At 41.9% G+C, this 20,170-nt stretch overlaps 1 pseudogene; it reads left to right on the top strand.

Annotated features, from left to right (window-relative positions):
* On the top strand, positions 4,471-11,633 carry LOC102179405 (annotated as a pseudogene).

Genomic DNA, 20,170 nt, shown 5'->3' with positions numbered 1-20,170 from the left:
CCATTCCCTACTTCAGGGGATCTTTCAACTCAGTGATCAAACCCATCTCTCTTCCATCTCCTGCATTGGCAGATGGGTCCTTTACCACTAGCACCACCTGGGAAGCCCAGTTTCCTCATACAGGGAAAGAAAAAACAATTGGTGGATGTGGCAGAAATAACAGATTTGCCCTAACTGGAATTGAATCTAGATAGCATATTAAATGGAGAAGTCAATGGCATTCCACTCCAGTACTCTTGCCTGGAAAACCCCATGGACAGAGGAGCCTGGTAGGCTGCAGTCCATGGGGTCGCTAAGAGTGGGACAGGACAGAGTGACTTCCCTTTCACTTTTCAGTTTCATACATTGGAGAAGGAAATGGCAACCCACTCCAGTGTTCTTGCCTGGAGAGTCCCAGGGACGGGGGAGCCTGGTGGGCTGCCGTCTATGGGGTCGCATAGAGTCAAACACAACTGAAGCGACTTAGCAGCAGCAGCAGCATATTAAAAAGCAGAGACATTACTTTGCCAACAAAGGTCTGTCTAGTCAAGGCTATGGTTTCTCCTGTGGTCATGTATGGATGTGAGAGTTGGACTGTGAAGAAAGCTAAGCGCTGAAGAATTGATGGTTTTGAACTTTGGTGTTGGAGAAGACTCTTGAGAGTCCCTTGGACTGCAAGGAGATCCAACCAGTCCATCCTAAAGGAGATCAGTCCTGGGTGTTCATTGGAAGGAATGATGCTAAAGCTGAAACTCCAGTACTTTGGCCACCTCGTGCGAAGAGTTGACTCACTGGAAAAGGTTCTGATGCTGGGGCAGAAGGAGAAGGGTACGACAGAGGATGAGATGGCTGAATGGCACCACCGACTAGATGGACATGAGTTTGAGTGAACTCCGGGAGTTCGTGATGGACAGGGAGGCCTGGCATGCTGCGATTAATGGGGTCACAAAGAGTTGGACACGACTGAGCGACTGAACTGAACTGAGATGAGGTTGGACAGGCAAGGCAAGGTGTTTTCCCAAATCCTGAGTTGGGGTGGTTTTAAAATTGATCTAATAAACTAAAAGACACTGAGGCTGTTTAACAAGGGATTAAACATGCAAGCATTACTTTAGTGAGATTTTTTTTCAGCTGAAGTGGAAAGACTTGTTGGGAGATTTTAGAAGGAAGGGCTTTGTCGAATATATATTACAAATGTATCAAAAATATTTAAAAAATAGATGTGTCTTGTGATGGCAATTCTACTCTTAAAGAAGTTATCACAGATGCACATAATAACTCATCTGTCAGAATATTAAATCAGTATTTCATACAATAATAAATTGGAAATTTAAATTGACCAAAGGGTGACTGGCCAAATACTATAATACCGCCATATTATATAAGACTATTAAAATTGGTACAAGATAAGACTATTAAATGTTGTAGAAAGCAACACTGTTGGAAGGAAAAAGGAGGTTACAAGATATTCTGCATAGTATGATTCTAGGCATGTGCAAGGAGAAAAATGTGCGCATGTGTGTTGTGTTGTGCATGCATCTCTGTGCATAATGAGTAAGTTGAAAAAATATGACACACTTTAATTATATGGAAAATGCAATTTTTGTCCTTTTCAATATGTTTTCATTGATATTGTCTTTTCTTGCCAGAACATGAAGCATTAAACAGGCCCATCACTCTCAGAAAATAAAAAATCCTTCAGTCAATCATAGTGCTAGTAAGCCACAGCTCCGTCTTAAGTAATATTCAAAATTCCAATTTTAACTTTGTGTTAATCCTTCTTCCTTCCCCAACCTTCAACGACTTCAGTCTGAAGTGTTGTAGGGAGGAAAGTTGAGGAGGGGGTGAGATACCTTTGTAAAATGCCTCAGATGACTCACCAGAAAATTTAAATTTTAGAACCATCTCTAAAGCCCAGACTAGTAAATCAACCTCTCCAATGTTTCATTACATCTTGTGAAAAATGGAGCTAACAATACTTGGCCTACCTATATCTGAGATTTATTATGAATATCAAATTATATCCTAGAAGCAGAATTATTTTGAAGTGTTAAAGGGTGTTTAATAGTGTATAATCAAATGCCAAATTCAGACTTAAACTGAAGAAAGAAGGGAAAACCACTAGGCCATTCAGGTATGACCTAAATCAAATCCTTACAATTATACAATGGAAGTGAGAAATAGATTCAAGGGATTAGATCTGATACATGAAGTGCCTGAAGAACTATGGACGGACGCTCGTGACATTATACAGGAGGCAGGGATCAAGACCATCCCCAAGAAAAAGAAATACAAAAAGGCAAAATGGCTGTCTGAGAGGCCTTACAAATAGCTGTGAATAGAAGAGAGTGAAAGGCAAAGGAGAAAAGGAAAGATATACCCATTTGAATGCAGACTTCCAAAGAATAGCAAGGAGAGATAAGAAAGCCTTCCTCAATGATCAATGCAAAGAAATAGAGGAAAACAACAGAATAGGAAAGACTAGAGATCTCTTCAAGAAAACTAGAAATACCAAGGAAACTTTTCATGCAAAGATGGGCACAATAAAGGACAGAAATGGTATGGACCTAACAGAAGCAGAAGATATTAAGAGGTGGCAAGAATATACACAAAAACTATACAAAAAAGATCTTCACGACCCAGATAATCATGATGGTGTGATCACCAACCTAGAGCCAAACATCCTGGAATGAAAGTCAAGTGGAGTTTAGGAAGCATCACTATGAACAAAGTGATGGAATTCCAGTTGAGCTATTTCAAACCTTCAAAGATGATGCTGTGAAAGTGCTCAATATGCCAGCAAATTTGGAAAACTCAGCAGTGGCCACAGGACCAGAAAAGGTCAGTTTTCATTCCAATCCCAAAGAAAGGCAATGCCAAAGAATGCTCAAATTACTGCATGATTTCATTCATCTCACATGCTAATAAAGTAATGCTCAAAACTCTCCAAGCCAGGCTTCAACAGCACATGAACCATGAACTTGCAGATGTTCAAGCAAGATTTAGAAAAGGCAGAGGAACCAGACATCAAATTGCCAACATCCATTGGATCATTGAAAAAGCAAGAAACTTCCAGAAAAACATCTACTTTTCTTTATTGACTATGCCAAAGCCTTTGGCTGTGTGGATCACAACAAACTGTGGAAAATTCTAAAAGAGATGGGAATACCAGACCACCTGACCTGCCTAAAAATCTGTATGCAGGTCAGGAAGCAACAGTTAGAACTGGACGTGGAACAACAGACTGTTTCAAATAGGGAAAGAAGTGTGTCAAGGCTGTATATTGTCACTCTGCTTATTTAACTTGTATGTAGAGTACATCATGAGAAACACTGGGCTGGATGAAGCACAGGGTGGAATCAAGATTGCGGGCAGAACTATCAATAACCTCAGATATGCAGATGATACCACCCTAATGGCAGAAAACGAAGAAGAACTAAAGAGCCTCTTAATGAATGTGAAAGAGGAGAATGAAAAAGTTGGCTTAAAACTCAGCATTCAGAAAACTAAGATCATGGCATCTGGTTCCATCAATTCATGGCAAATAGATGGAAACAATGACAGACTTTATTTTTTGGGCTCCAAAATCACTGCAGATGGTGACTTTAGCCATGAATTAAAAGATGCTTGCTCCTTGGAAGAAAAATTATGACCAACCTAGACAGCATATTGAAGGCAGAGATGTTACTTTGCCGACAAAGGTCCATCTAGTCAAAGCTATGGTTTTTCCAGTAGTCATGTATGGATGTGAGAGTTGAACTATAAAGAAAGCTGAGCACCAAAGAACTGATGCTTTTGAACTGTGGTATTGGAGAAGACTCCTGAGAGTCCATTGGACAGCAAGGAGATCCAACCAATCCATCCTAAAGGTAATCAGTCCTCAATATTCACTGGAAGGACTGATGTTGAAGCTGAAACTCCAATACATTGGCCACCTGATGCAAAGAACTGACTTATTGGAAAAGACCCTGATGCTGGGAAAGATTGAGGGTGGGAGGAGAAGGGGACAACAGAGAATGAGATGGTTGGATGACATCACCGACTCAATGGCCATGAGTTTGAGCAAACCCTAGGAGTTGGTGATGGACAAGGAGGCCTGGTGTGCTGTAGTCTATGGGGTTGCAAAGAGTCAGACACGACTGAGTGACTGGAATGAACTGAACTGAATCAAATGCAACCCACTGGTCTAGCAATCTAAAACGCAAATGCCCACAGGCAGCCAGGAAGTTAACCTAAATGACCAGATCAGGCCAAGGGTAAGATAATAGAACCTGGCATCTGCCCTTGATGTAGAATAACAATGGTAGGAAAGATGGAGAACTAAAGATGGAGCACTCAAGGAGTTCCTCCTTGGATCTGAGCAGCTATTGCCGATGTTTCTATATCCTCTCATATTTCAAAGGAAGCCCCAAATTCTTATTTTTATGTGAGACCTTCTCATTTTCCAATGTTAATAACTAATTTAAATATCAAATACCACATAGACGAACAATGTGTAAGTTGAACTAATAATGAATAAGGGCTAGATTCAGTCTCTAGGATATTGCTTCATCATTCTGAACAAGTCTGTAAACAACTTGAAGGCAGATACCTTGACTTATCCCTCTGTGGTCTCAATATTTTATACAATGTCTGATATATTTGGTGCTTAATAAGTGCTGGTAAAACTATGGATGCATGCTGCTAACTATTTCTGCAAGTGAAAGTGTCTAACAACTCAACACTGCCTTTGGTTTTGTGCATAGGGTTCTTTAGTTTTTCCTAAATTATTTATTCATTTACTTATTTTTGGTTGCCCTGAATCTTCATTGCTGCATGTGGACTTTCTCTCCTTGCAGTGCGTGGGCTTCTCATTGCAGTGGCTTCTCTTATTTCAGAGCACAGGCTCTAGGAACATGGGCTTCAGTAGTTGCAGCATACTGGTTCAGTAGTTGAGGCGCACAGGCTTACTTGCTCCACAGCATGTGAAATCTTCCCTGGCCAGGACTGAACCTATGTCCCCTGCATTAGCAGGTGAATTCTTAACCACTGTACCACCAGGGTGGAGAAGGCAATGGCAACCCACTCCAGTACTCTTGTCTGGAAAATCCCATGGACGGAGGAGCCTGGTAGGCACCAGTCCATGGCGTCGCTAAGAGTTGGACATGACTGAGCGACTTCACTTTCACTTTTCACTTTCATGCATTGGAGAAGGAAATGGCAACCCACTCCAGTGTTCTTACCTGGAGAATCCCAGGGGCGGTGGAGCCTGATGGGTTGCTGTCTATGGGGTCGCACAGAGTCGGATACGACTAAAGTGACTTAGCAGCAGCAGCAGCAGTACCACCAGGGAAGTCCAAGGGATTCTTTATGTATGTACATTTAACTGTAACAATCCTTCTTTGTATTTTTTCCCAGTTTGTCAAAGCAGAGTAGGGAAGGGAAGTAGAAGAAAGCTAAAGGAATAGATAGAAAATAAGAAACCAATGTGAGCAAAGAGAGAAGTTAAATAAATAAAACCATAAGATATTTAGTTATTTCTTGTGCTTTATCTTATATGGAGGTTAGACTGGTCTGATTGAAGTGAATGGATTTAGCTAACTTTAGATCAATGAGAAGAAAAACCGCACCTTATTTAGGGGATGTGAGTGTCTCTGGAGGGATGGACAGCAGGTAGTCAGAGAAGACTTCCTAAGGGTGTGATGTTATTTCATTGAATGAATACCTTTCAGCAAGCAAAACAAAGGCCTCTCACCTTCATGGAATTTATTTTTAGTAGAGAAGACAGACGACTGACATAAAAATTAGAAAGTTATATATGGTGTTAGAAGGTGTGCTTGTCAATATCATGGGACAGTTGGCTAGTGTATAGTCCTTAGTTATATGGTTTCCTAGATAATCTGGGTAGGGCTGATTGAATTAGCTGAAAGACCACGAGAGCAGAACGGAGGTGTTCCTAAGAACATGAAATTCCCCTAATGGATTGCAGTTTTGGCTCATGTGGGCAAGTTTTAGCCTGCCCTTCCTGACAGCCTGCCTTGTGGATTTCAGACTTGCCTAGCCAACCCCCACAGTTGCAGAAGCCAGCTCCTTAGATATATTTCTCCTTCTGGTTCTGCTCCACTAGTGGATCACTGACTGATACGAAAGGTGGTAGGGTACAGGGGTGAGTGGGAGTGTAACCTGATACGTAGGAGCAAGTTGCAGTATTAAGAGATTCAGCTTAGGTTACATTGAGAAAGTAAGATTTGAGCAGACTTGGGAGAGGCAAGCATAGTTCCTTTGCGACAGTGGTTCCAGGAATAAAGAACTGCTGAAACAGAGTCCCTAATGTAGGCAGCTTTGAAGAAGGCATCCAGTGTAGCTGCTGCAGAGTGTAAGCATAGCAGGCAGATGAGAGGATGTCAGGAGGTAAGGGTCGAGAGCAGAGGGCTTAGACATTTTAATGACCTTACATTTTACTTGGAGAGACCCAAGAACCATTGCCCAGTTTTGAGAGAGGGGTACATAATCTGACTTATCTTTTTAAAGGATCATTTACATTTTAAAAGATGACTCTGTTGAGAACAAACTACTGGATGGGGAACATGACAGCAGAAACAGGGGAATCTGATGAAGTGCTCTAGTAACTCAGGCAGCAGGATGTTTGAACTGAGATTCAAAGACAGTCTTGACATTCAAGTGGTTCACATTCGATTGCTTGCTACCCATATCCTACCAATTAAACATTCTTAATATCCCTCTGCTCAAGGGACAAGGAGGAAGTAGGCAGTCAATGAATGCAGACATGAAAGTTTTAGTCATGTGCAAAGGCACAGGAATATAAGAAGGCTAAGCACATTCACAAGTCTCCAAGATCACCATTATGGCTAACTACGGACATAAGCACAAACCTTGTCCCACACACTTCTCTAAATACCTTTTATGTACCATAGAAAAACTCATTTATCTTTGTATTAGCTAACTATTACTACATAAGAAATTGCTCCAAAACTGAATAACTCAATCATCACTTAATTGCTAAAGATTCTGTGGGTTAGCAATTTGGATTTAGTCAGTAAAATTCATCTCTGCTCCATACAGGGTCACCTGGAAGCATTCATGTGTTTACAATCACTTGGCAAGTTAGCCAGACTGACTAGTTCCAAATAGCCTCATTCACATGTCTAGTAGTTGACCAAGGGAAGGTGGGATGGGGGTGGGTTAGCTGAACAGTTGTCTCTCATCAACCAGCAAGTCTACCCAGGCTTCTCCAAGCAGTGGCTGAGTTCAAGAAAGCAGCAAATGAGAGAGTGTAAAAACACAATGTACACACACTGATCAAGCCTCTGCTTCTGTCTTTGGCCAAAGAGGCCACGTGGTGAAACCAAATCAATATCATAGGGGATCTCACAAAGGCATGAGTTCAGGGAGGCATGACTCACTAGGTTTGGCAGTACCAGCACCAAGAATCGATGCTTTTGAACTGCGGTGTTGGAGAAGACTCTTGAGAGTCCCTTGGACTGCAAGGAGATCCAACCAGTCCATTCTAAAGGAAATCAGTCCTGGGTGTTCATTGGAAGGACTGATGCTGAAGCTGATACTCCAATACTTTGGCCACCTGATGCAAAGAGCTGACTCATTGGAAAAGACCTTCATGCTGGGAAAGATTGAGGGCAGGAGGAAGGAGGGGATGGCAGAGGATGAGATGGTTGGATGGCATTACCAACTCAATGGACATGAGTTTGGGTGGACTCTGGGAGTTGGTGATGGACAGGGAGGCCTGGCATGCTGTGATTCATGGGGTCACAAAGAGTCGGACACGACTGAGCAACTGAACTGAACTGAACTGAACTGAACAGTGATCTACCAGTCTTTATTAAAAACTCCAAGAGGTATGTCTTGTTAATATATCCATTTTTCAAATGAGGAAACTGAAGCCAACACGTGTTGTATACCCCATACAGAAAGCAAGGCCAAAGTCTGGACCCAGTCTAGCTCCAGAGATTGAGGAGAAACCAGGCAGTGCGTCCAGGGGGTGATGGGCCTGGAACACTCTCCAGGTCAGTGTGACTGTGATGGAGGTCTGGGCTGCAATGACCAGAGGGCTTGCAAGTGGGATACCTGAGAAAAAGGAGAGAATAAAGCTTTAGCCAAAAAATGGAAGCAGTGTTACAGACTGAGAGAAGAACAAACCTCAAACCCAACTGTAGAGGCAGGTGGAGGCATAAATGGAAGCCAGCACCAAGGAAGGTGAAGGGAATAGAGTGAGAGCCGAATGTTCTTTATGTGTCTCATTGTTCTACAGACAAACGGGGTACATTTAAAAGTGATGTCTGTTTGTTAATTTTATATCCTGCAACTTTGGGGAGGGACGTGGAGGGGGGTTCAGGATGGGGAACACATGTACACCCATGGCTGATTCATGTGAATGTATGGCAAAAACCACTACAATATTGTAAAGCAATTAGCCTCCACTTAAAATAAATAAATTAATTTTTTAAAAAGAAAATAAAAGTGACATCTGGTTTTGTAGCAATTTATCTGGAGTCATGGCCATCACAGTAAAAATAAAATCCTGCTTTACTCCTTTTTATGAGGGTGTGGGTATATGTAAAAACTGGGAATAGTGAATGTGCTGAAATACCAGTGAGCAGCTCCGAGCAGCTCTGAGTGTATTTATAGATGTCAAACACACGAAACACGCCCACACCACACACCCGCTTCCAGGGATCCAGAAGGTGGTGAGATTAATACCAAGCGTACATGGGTGGGCTGTGCCCCACATGGCTGTGCAGGGCATCATCACTTAAAGATCCTCTAGAGTACTCAGTGAGGGTTAGCATAGCTGTAAGATGAATGATTGGAAGGCTTGAAAACAAAATTATTTTGAATGCAAGGTTTTTCCTCCTTCAAACACAGGCCCTGTCATAATCTGCTAAATATCTCAAGACGTGTTCTTTGTGACCTCAGGTGAATGGATAGATAACAGGATGAGAAAATTCTCTATCATCACTATTAACAATAAAATATGTTGATTTTCTGATCATGGATACCTTATTTTTAAAAAAGCAATAGGCTCTCTAGACAGAGCTGCCTGGCTCTACTGGTGTGAAAGGCAGAGGTCCATAACAGGAACAGGAGGAATAAGCATTCAGATCAGAGGGTTCTTCCTGACTTCCGATGCTCCAAGGTTTGAGAATAAAACCCTTAAACTTGAGAATCACTTCTAACCAATAGTAGTCTAACCAATGGTAGTTAGACTATTTACCAACTAAATAATTGGTAAATAGGCAATTTACCAACTAAATCCAAATTGTCAACCCAATAGTAGGCCTGAAAAACAGGGGCCTTGCTGACCTTTTGATTTGTCATCATTAGTGGCAATGAAGACATTGCTTGCCAGAGAAGTTGTCACTTTTTCACTGCAGAAAAAGAAGGGAAATAAATTACTGTGAGACCCAGGCTTAGAATAGATAGTACAAAAGACTGAGGGCATCTGCTTTTCTGTGAAGTGCCCAGAACAGAAAAGATTGGCAGAGACTCAGAAATGCTCGCTATGGGAGAGAACACAGGCATATCCTAGCCTTTCCTAGACCAAGTGTGCCTCAAAGACGCTGACGCATTAGACATCTACTGAGCGCCTCCCCTCTGCTGCCTAGCAAACAAGAAATTCACCAGTGAACAGACCACAGCTTCTTCCTCAAGGAAGCGATAATCCAACTTTGCTTTCCAGGGCTTTGCAGCAACTAAAGCACCATTTCTTGGAATCAGATCTGCTCATTTGTTTTATTTTCATTTTTGTCTGTCACTTTTCTTGAAGGAAAGTTACACAGCTCAAAATAGCCTGGAGTTAAAACTCCCCTTGGGGTCCTCCCTACCATTCTATGCAAAACAAATAACTTTCTCACTTGAAGAAAAAAATGGACATTAAGGTTGATTATGCCCAGCTCCCAGCCAGTCCCAGCCTGTGGCCGATCTCCAGAATTCCTTGCCCCAGCCGTTCAAGAGATAACTAATTCAAACAACCTTGGAGAAGAACAGGCCCCCTTAAGACAGTAGATTTCCACATATATACTTCCTCTTTTCTTGGGTTAGTGTAGCAGCTCACTAATCTGACTGCTGCCTCTTCTCCCCTCATTAAAGGTGATCTGTTCCTGTAAAGTGCTGGTCTTGGACTCGTTCTTTCTCCGAACCTCACTTTCTCTAATTTCCTCACCCTACACTTCTGCCACTAGTTTCTTCAGAAATTTAATAGGTGGTGGACTTGAGTTTTTATTTCTAGTCTCTCATGTCTAATTTCTCGGGAGAAGAGGCAGATTAACAATGTTACCTCTTAGGACTTTTCAGTGACTCACTTGTCAAGGTTTCTAAATTCACAAAGGCTCAGTGACAAGAGAAGACATCTCGTTTTTTGAGCTGTTAATTCCTCCTTTGGGTATAAGCCATCTTCTATTTAAACATGATTTCATAATGAGTTCTTTTTAGCATAATAATAATAGGAAAAAAATTACAGATGCTCCTTTATTACCTTTAAATTCCCTGTCAGTCACTACACATGACTGCTGTGGCCCCGTGACACAAGCAGTCGTGACATGTCTGCGACTGCCTGTCACTCAGAGGGGAAACCAGAGAAGCGCTGAATGCATCTGGCTTCTGGTCTCCTGTACATTCCGGGATTTCATTTTATTTTTTTCCCTTTTTTGATCCTCTGAGGGAAAACCTTACGCTTCTGGCCAACTTCATAGGAACAGAGAGACATTTATGAAGGTCATTTACTAAAAAGAAGGAAAAAGGGATGGGGCCAAGACACATTTCGTTATTTTTCTGGAGCAAGACAGCTCTCTATGTAGAACAGCCTTCCTGTCTGCACAAACATCAGTAGTGTCCTGAAGGAGATGTAAGGTTTTCTCCTCCAGCACCAGCAGGCCTCAGGGGAAAAGAGCCCAGAACAAGAGAAAAGAACAACAGGACGCCAGGACAAGCAACACAAAACTGTTGCTCTTCTAGAGTCAGAGTTCAGTGATCTGTGGAGATTCAGAGGTGAAAGAGAAAGGAGGAAGGCATGGGTTTTGAATTGAGCCTTGAAGGATGGATGGGGTTTCCACTCAGAGATGATGAATGGTGAGAGATAAAGATCTCCTTCTGCTGTGGTGTGAGCTTGTGACTCTTGTCTCCCCAAGATCCAGTATATGACTCTTAAAAATGAGGACTGGCACTTCCCTGGTGGCCGACTGGTAAAGAAAAATCCACTTTTCAGCTTTCCTCCGCTGGTGCTAAGGTCTTCAGTCCTTCCAAGGAAGCGTCCATCATTTGGGGGCGAGGTCCTCACATCAACTAGCGACTAGCACTGCACCTGGCAGCCCTCACCTAGCCCTCACTCGCACCATAGTCCAGGTCTTGGAGCTCGCCTGCATCTACTCGGCCCTCATTCTGCACAACAATGAGGTGATGGTCATGGAGAATAAGATCAATACCTTCATTAAAGCAGCTGGTGTAAACGCTGAGCTTTTCTGCCAGGCTTGTTTGCAAGAGCTTTGGCCTATGTCAACATCAGAAGCCTCATCTGCATTGTAGGGGCTGATGGACCTATCCTATCCACCACTGCTGCCCCAGCTGAGGAGAAAAATGTGGAAGCAAAGAAAGAAGAATCTGAAGAGTCTGATGATGACATGGGCTTTGGTCTTTTTGACTAAAGCTCTTTAGTAACACATTCAATAAAAAGCTCTTAAAAAAAAAAAAAAAAAGGAATCTGGCTTCCAGTGCAGGGACATGGTTCGATCCTTGGTCAGCGAACGAATACCCCACATGCCGCAGAGGCAACTAATCTCCGTGGAACACAACAAACGAACTCAGTGCTCTGTAACCAGCAGGACACAGCTAGAGAGCCTGCACATTGCAACTAAGACCCGACAACAGTCAAGTAAATAAATAAATGCTTAAAAATAATGATAAGTAAGTAAATGAAATAAAAATGAGGAGTGGAGAGTATGAAAGGTTTCCCTCAGCTCAGCTTTTGTTCCAGTGTGCCATTCAGATTACAGCTGCGGCTGTTGCTGCTGCTGCTGCTAAGCCGCTTCAGTCGTGTCCGACTATGTGCGACCCCATAGGGCAGCCCACCAGGTCTCCCGTCCCTGGGATTCTCCAGGCAAGAACACTGGAGTGGGTTGCCATTTCCTTCTCCAATGCATGAAACTGAAAAGTGAAAGTGAAGACGCTCAGTCGTGTCCGACTCTTAGCGACCCCATGGACTGCAGCCTCCGTCCATGGGATTTTCCAGGCAAGAGTGCTGACTGGGTTGCCATTGCCTTTTCCTCAGATTACAGCTAACCATGCTTTTTCCCACATGCCTTCCATTTTATGCCACATTTTGTCTTTCTCCGTTTGCTCCCATTTATCCTCTTTACGTTAATAATGAAATGATTACAGCTTATGTAAATGTATGTGGGGGGAGTTGCTCAAGCTTGTGCTTTGCTGGGTGGTTCCTGTTCCCCCTCCAGCCTTACTGAGCTCTACTTTGTTCTCATCGCTTCCAAAGAACGTTTTGGATTCTTACCTTTGTCTACACCATCTCCCAATACAGTGCTTATGTGGAGAAAGAATCAGATAAATATTCATTAAGACTTCCCTTGTGGCTCAGCTGATAAAGAATCTGCCTGCAATGTGGGAGACCTGGGTTCGATCCCTGGGTTGGAAGATCCCCTGAAGAAGGGCAAATATACATTAGCAAACTAAGCCCTCAAAGTTTTCCCAAATCTTGTTTAATGTTTCAATGAATATTCTAGAAATAGCTAATCAAATTGTAAGGAACTGCCATTTGGACTGCTTTCCACCAGGTTTATAGACATGACACAACTACCATTCTTGTGTGATAAAGGTAATAAAGAGGATACCAGTAATATCTCCTTAAAGAAATCTAGTGTTTAAGAAGATGAAAGTACAGCCACTATGGAGAACAGTGTGGAGATTCCTTAAAAAATTGCAAATAGAACTGCCTTATGACCCAGCAATCCCACTGCTGGGCATACACACTGAGGAAACAAGAATTGAAAGAGACAAGTGTACCCCAATGTTCATCGCAGCACTGTTTATAATAGCCAGGACATGGAAACAACCTAGATGTCCATCAGCAGATGAATGGATAAGAAAGCTGTGGTACATATACACAATGGAGCATTACTCAGCCATTAAAAAGAATACATTTGAATCAGTTCTAATGAGATGGATGAAACTGGAGCCGATTATACAGAGTGAAGTAAGCCAGAAAGAAAAACACCAGTACAGTATACTAACACATATATATGGAATTTAGAAAGATGGTAATGATAATCCTGTATGTGAGACAGTAAAAGAGACACAGATGTGTAGAGTGGACTTTTAGACTCTGTAGGAGAGGGAGAGGGTGGGATGATTTGGGAGAATGGCATTGAAATGTGTATACTATCATGTAAGAAACAAATCGCCAGTCTATGTCTGATGCAGGATACAGGATGCTTGGGGCTGGTGCACGGGGATGACCCAGAGAGATGTTATGGGGAGGGAGGTGGGGGGGGGGGGTTCAAGTTTGGGAATGCATGTACACCCGTGGTGGATTCATGTTAATGTATGGCAAAACCAATACAGTATTGTAAAGTAAAATAAAGTAAAAATAAAAATTAAAAAAAATAAATATTAAAGTAAAAAAATAGAAGATGAAATAATTCGACGATGGCAAGGCCACAACATTTTTACTTTTTCTGAAGAAAGTGTGTGCTAAGTAAACTAATGAAAAAAGTTTCGGAGGGCACTATTAGCCTTCTTTCAGAAGATGCAGCACCCTTGATATTGTGTGGCAGCACTTATTTGCATGATCAGTTCAGTTTGTTCAGTCACTCAGTCGTGTCTGACTCTTTGCGACCCTATGAATCACAGCACGCCAGGCCTCCCTGTCCATCACCAACTACCGGAGTTCACCCAAACTCATCTGCATCGAGTCAGTGATGCCATCCAGCCATCTCATTCTCTGTTGTCCCCCTTTCCTCCTGCCCTCAATCCCTCCCAGTATCAGGGTCTTTTCCAATGAGTCAACTCTTCGCATGAAATGGTCAAAGTATTGGAGTTTCAGCTTTAGCATCAGCTATTTGCATGTAAATGACAGCAAATTAGAAATGACTTAAAAAAATCTATGTGTTAAAAAAAATTCCCAAGAATACCTTCCTTGCAAGTTTTGTGGAAATTAGCTTATGTTCCAGGGGGCCTTTAAAATACAAACTTGTAGATCTCAAAAATAACTTTGTAAATCAGACTTTGATTCACCTGAGTCTTCCAGGCGACATTTCTGAATAACTAAGAAGAGGTGGCAAGAATACACAGAAGAACTGTACAAAAAAGATCTTCATGACCCAGATAATCACGATGGTGTGATCATTCATCTAGAGCCAGACATCCTGGAATGTGAAGTCAAGTGGGCCTTAGAAAGCATCACTACGAGCAAAGCTAGTGGAGGTGATGGAATTCCAGTGGAGCTGTTTCAAATCCTGAAAGATGATGCTGTGAAAGTGCTGCACTCAATACACCAGCAAATTTGGAAATCTCAGCAGTGGCCACAGGACTGAAAAAGGTCAGTTTTCATTCCAATCCCAAAGAAAGGCAATACCAAAGAATGCTCAAACTACCGCACAATTGCAACCATCTCACATGCTAGTACAGTAATGCTCAAAATTCTCCAAGCCAGGCTTCAGCAATACATGAACCGTGAACTTCCTGATGTTCAAGCTGGTTTTAGACAAGGCAGAGGAACCAGAGATCAAACTGCCAACATCCAATGGATCATGGAAAAAGCAAGAGAGTTCCAGAAAAACATCTATTTCTGCTTTATTGACTATGCCAAAGCCTCTGACTGTGTGGATCACAATAAACTGTGGAAAATTCTGAAAGAGATGGGAATACCAGACCACCTGACCTGCCTCTTGAGAAATCTGTATGCAGGTTAGGAAACAACAATTAGAACTGGACATGGAACAACAGACTGGTTCCAAATTGGGAAAGGAGTACGTCAAGGCTGTATATTGTCACCCTGCTTATTTAACTTCCTTGCAGAGTACATCATGAGAAACGTTGGACTGGAAGAAACACAAGCTGGAGTCAAGATTGCCGGGAGAAATATCACTAACCTCAAATATGCAGATGACACCACTCTTATGGCAGAAAGTGAAGAGGAACTAAAAAGCCTCTTCATGAAAGTGAAAGAGGAGAGTGAAAAAGTTGGCTTAAAACTCAACATTCAGAAAACTAAGATCATGGCATCCCATCACTTCATGGGAAATAGATGGGGAAACAGTGGAAACAGTGTCAGACTTTATTTCAGGGGGCTCCAAAATCACTGCAGATGGTGATTGCAGCCATGAAATTAAAAGACGCTTACTCCTTGGAAGGAAAGTTATGGCATATTCAAAAGCAGAGACATTACTTTGTTGACTCAGGTCCGTCTAATCAAAGCTATGGTTTTTCCTGTGGTCATGTATGGATGTGAGAGTTGGACTGTGAAGAAGGCTGAGCACGAAAGAATTGATGGTTTTGAACAGTGGTGTTGGAGAAGACTCTTGAGAGTCCCTTGGACTGCAAGGGGATCCAACCAATCCATTCTGAAGGAGATCAGCCCTGGGATTTCTTTGGAAGGACTGATGCTAAAGCTGAAACTCCATACTTTGGCCACTTCATGCGAAGAGTTGACTCATCTGAGAAGACTCTGATGCTGGGAGGGATTGGGGGCAGGACGAGAAGGGAACGACAGAGGATGAGATGGCTGGATGGCATCACTGATTCTATGGACGTGAGTCTGAGTGAACTCCGGGAGTTGGTGATGGACAGGGAGGCCTGGTGTGCTGCGATTCATGAGGTTGCAAAGAGTCGGACACGACTGAGCAACTGAACTGAACTGATAGTAAGTAACTTTACCCACCTATGGGTGATTTTTAATGGAGCATATTTTAACCTAAATAAGTCATCCCCAACAGGCATCACTGTACAGTGACCTAGCTATACCACATAGCCTGCAAAGAAAGGTCATGAGAATCCCAAAAGATATGAGGGTTTTCCTTTTAGAAGTGACTCTTAGAGTGTTTTCCTCCATGGTGTATGTGCATAGAGTCCCTGTTTGTTCTCCAAAGACTGTGTTTCTCTAGTAGTTCAGAGAAATTGCTGTGGTTAGAGCATGAAAATGTGTGTGTGTCTGCTCTGCTGCTTGTCTCCAAATAATACATGCTTTTGAACAGTGTTTGTAATTCTAGTTTCTGGCAGCTGTAGACTTGTTACCTTAAAGTGCTAAAGTTCTTTGCATTATCGTGAACAGTATTTTTTATTGATTACTATACACTTAATTGTATGATGATCTATTGTTAGAGATTCTGTTTCTTCATAAATGTAAAATTCAATACAAATTTTTAATTTTCTCTCCCTCTCTTCTAGAGCTTGATTGTTCTCTTGCACACAGCTCTCCCCACTCCCACCTCTTCTCTCTCTGCCTCTCTTTGTTTCTCTTTCTCTGTCTGTCCCTCCCTCCCTCTCTCCTGATTTTGTCATCTTTACTTTCCCAGTCACCTTTAGGCATATTTAAAACCCTCAACCTTTTGGAATCACCACTTGGCAAGGGTTATGTTTCTGTGTTTTGGTTTTGAAGCACAGTGCCATGATTTCAGCTGAACTTGGCCTTGATTGAAGCTAATCAAGTTGCAGTTCTGCCTTCCAAATTCACAGCTTGCTGTGAGCAGACAGGCGTGGGAGCAGAGGAAACTGGAACGCCGGGTACTGGAGATTTCCTCATTGCTCTGTCACCTCTTCTAACAAGAAAGTTTTCTTAAGATTCTGGCTAAATGACCAGTTCTTTTAAAACCTTCTTTCTTTGACAATAATGTTCACTGTTGGGGTTTCGGTAGTGGTTCAATGAAACTGCCTACAAGTGTGCACATAGGTTTGATCCCTGTTCTGGGAAGATTCCACATGCTGTGGGGCAACTATGCCCCTGCACCACAACTACTGAGCCCGCATGTTGCAACTACTGAAACTCACAGGCTCACAGGCTCTAGAGCCTAGGCTCTGTAAGAAGAGAAGTCACCACAATAAGCCCTCAAACCATAGCTAGAGAGTAGCGTCTGCTCACCACAACTAGAGAAAGCCCTCATGAGAAAGTCCACAACGAAGACCCTGCACAGTCAAAAATATAAATAAATAAATGATGTTCAGTATTTGTTAATGCTTCTCAAACTTCTAAAATCTATACATTTAGTTTTTCCAGAGTCTTACCTTCTCTAGTCTTATTTTAAAAGTAGAAGTATTTTCCCCAAATATAAAATTAAAATTGAATTTCCCCCCCACTTAGATACACCTAAACCTTCTCAGCCAGCTCTGAGTGAAGAATGTGGGGGTTGACTGTCTACCCTCCCACATGGCCCTCTTTGAGAATCACTTGCTGCCGCTCTGCTGCTCCCTGGAGCTTGATTAGTAAATCTGCCGAAACTGAAAAGAAATTCTAAGGAGTAAATTGTTGTAGATACCTCAAACTGCATTGAACCAAGGGTTGGGGCAATAAACTAGGAACTTAGTTGGTCCCTGGGGAAAATGTTCAGATTTCTTAGATGCTCTGCAGTTGGTACTAGGACCTTGCAGTAATGACTTCCAATTTTGTAACTAATAAAAAGTAGCAACTCATAATAATCCTTGTGTTTCCAGTAGAGCAAAATGGAATTTAGAGAGCTCTTTGGTTAGTCTAAATGAGTTTTCTATTTTCAATCCCTTTTTCAAAATATGTGGTTCTGCATTTCAGTTTTTATAGTAAACTGCTTATACACATTTCTAAAAAAGTGAGACCCAGAAGTTAGTGACTAATGGATAAGACTGAGCAATATTGAAAAAAAGTGGTAAGGCTGTCTTCCTAGCATTCATGTGACCTTGGGAACATTGGTGTTTCTAAAGCTGAGGTGTTATTATTATTATTTTTTTTCTTTTCTTACCTTCCTTGGTACAGCATATAAATTGAATTTGTCTATGAATTCAAAACATTGAAAGTATTAAAGTTTATACAAGCTTTTTGTTTATGGGCCTATATTTTTCCTTTTAGTTATCAATATGCAATAAGCACATACATAGCATTTTCCTCCTTTCTCCCAAAAATGATTATCAGTTATGTCATTAACCCTTACTGCCCCCCTGTGGAGAAAGAAAATGCACTGGTCATAGCAAACACCCTCTTCCAAAAACACAAGAGAAGACTCTACACATGGATATCACCAGATGGTCAACACCAAAATCAGATTGATTAAATTCTTTGCAGCCAAAGATGGAGAAGCTCTACTCAGTCAACAAAAATGAGACCAGGAGCTGACTGTGACTCAGATCATGAACTCCTTATTGACAAATTCAGACTTAAATTGAAGAAAGTAGGGAAAACCACTAGACCATTCATGTATGACCTAAATCAAATCCCTTATGATTATACAGTGGAAGTGAGAAATAGATTTAAGGGACTAGATCTGATAGAGAGAGTGCATGATGAACTATGGACGGAGGTTCGTGACATTGTACCGGAGACAAGGATCAGGACCATTCTCATGGAAAAGAAATGCAAAAAAGCAAAATGGCTGTCTGGGGAGGCCTTACAAATAGTTGTGAAAGGAAGAGAAATGAAAAGGAAAGGAGAAAAGGAAAGATATAAGCATCTCAATGCAGAGTTGCAAAGAATAGCAAGAAGAGATAAGAAAGCCTTCTTCAGCGATCAGTGCAAAGAAGTAGAGGAAAAACAACAGAACGGGAAAGAGTAGAGATCTCTTCAAGAAAATTAGAGATACCAAGGGAACATTTAATGCAAAGATGGGCTCGACAAAGGACAGAAATGGTATGGACCTAACAGAAGCAGAAGATATTAAGAAGAGGTGGCAAGAATACACAGAAGAACTGTACAAAAAAGATCTTCATGACCCAGATAATCACGATGGTGTGATCATTCATTTAGAGCCAGACATCCTGGAATGTGAAGTCAAGTGGGCCTTAGAAAGCATCACTACGAGCAAAGCTAGTGGAGGTGATGGAATTCCAGTGGAGCTGTTTCAAATCCTGAAAGATGATGCTGTGAAAGTGCTGCACTCAATATGCCAGCAAATTTGGAAATCTCAGTAGTGGCCACAGGACTTGAAAAGGTCAGTTTTCATTGCAATCCCAAAGAAAGGGAATGCCAAAGAATGCTCAAACTACCCCACAATTGCACTCATCTCACACACTATTAAAGTAATGCTCAAAATTCTCCAAGCCAGGCTTCAGCAATACGTGAACCGTGAACTTCCTGATGTTCAAGCTGGTTTTAGAAAAGGCAGAGGAACCAGAGATCAAACTGCCAATATCCAATGGATCATGGAAAAAGCAAGAGAGTTCCAGAAAAACATCTATTTCTGCTTTATTGACTATGCTGAAGTCTTTGACTGTGTGGATCAAAATAAATTGTGGAAAATTCTAAAAGAGACGGGAATACCAGACCACCTGACCTGCCTCTTGAGAAATTTGTATGCAGGTCAGGAAGCAACAGTTAGAACTGGACATGGAACATCAAACTGGTTCCAAATAGGAAAAAGAGTACGTCAAGGCTGTATATTGTCACCCTGCTTATTTAATTTCTATGCAGAGTACATCATGAGAAACGCTGGGCTGGAAGAAGCACAAGCTGGAATCAAGATTGCTGGGAGAAATATCAATAACCTCAGATATGCAGATGACACCACCCCTATGGCACAAAGTGAAGAGGAACTAAAAGCCTCTTGATGAAAGTGAAAGAGGAGAGTGAAAAGTAGGCTTAAAGCTCCACATTCAGAAAACTAAGATCATGGCATCTGGTCCCATCACTTCATGAGAAATAGATGGGGAAACAGTGGAAACAGTGTCAGACTTTATTTTGGGGGGCTCTCAAATCACTGCAGATGGTGACTGCAGCCATGAAATTAAAAGATGCTTATTCCTTGGAAGGAAAGTTATGACCAAACTAGAGAGCATGTTGAAGAGTAGAGATATTACTTTGCCAACAAAGGTCCCTCTAGTCAAGGCTATGGTTTTATCAGTGGTCACGTATGGATGTGAGAGTTGGACTGTGAAGAAAGCTGAGAGCCGAAGAATTGATGCTTTTGAACTGTGGTATTGGAGAAGACTCTTGAGAGTCCCTTGGACTGCAAGGAGATCCAACCAGTCCATTCTCAAGGAGATCAGCCCTGGGATT

This window comes from Capra hircus, chromosome 17, assembly GCF_001704415.2.
Source record: "Capra hircus breed San Clemente chromosome 17, ASM170441v1, whole genome shotgun sequence".
NCBI classification, from domain to species: Eukaryota; Metazoa; Chordata; class Mammalia; order Artiodactyla; family Bovidae; genus Capra; species Capra hircus.
This window is presented reverse-complemented; position numbering and strand designations above follow the sequence as displayed.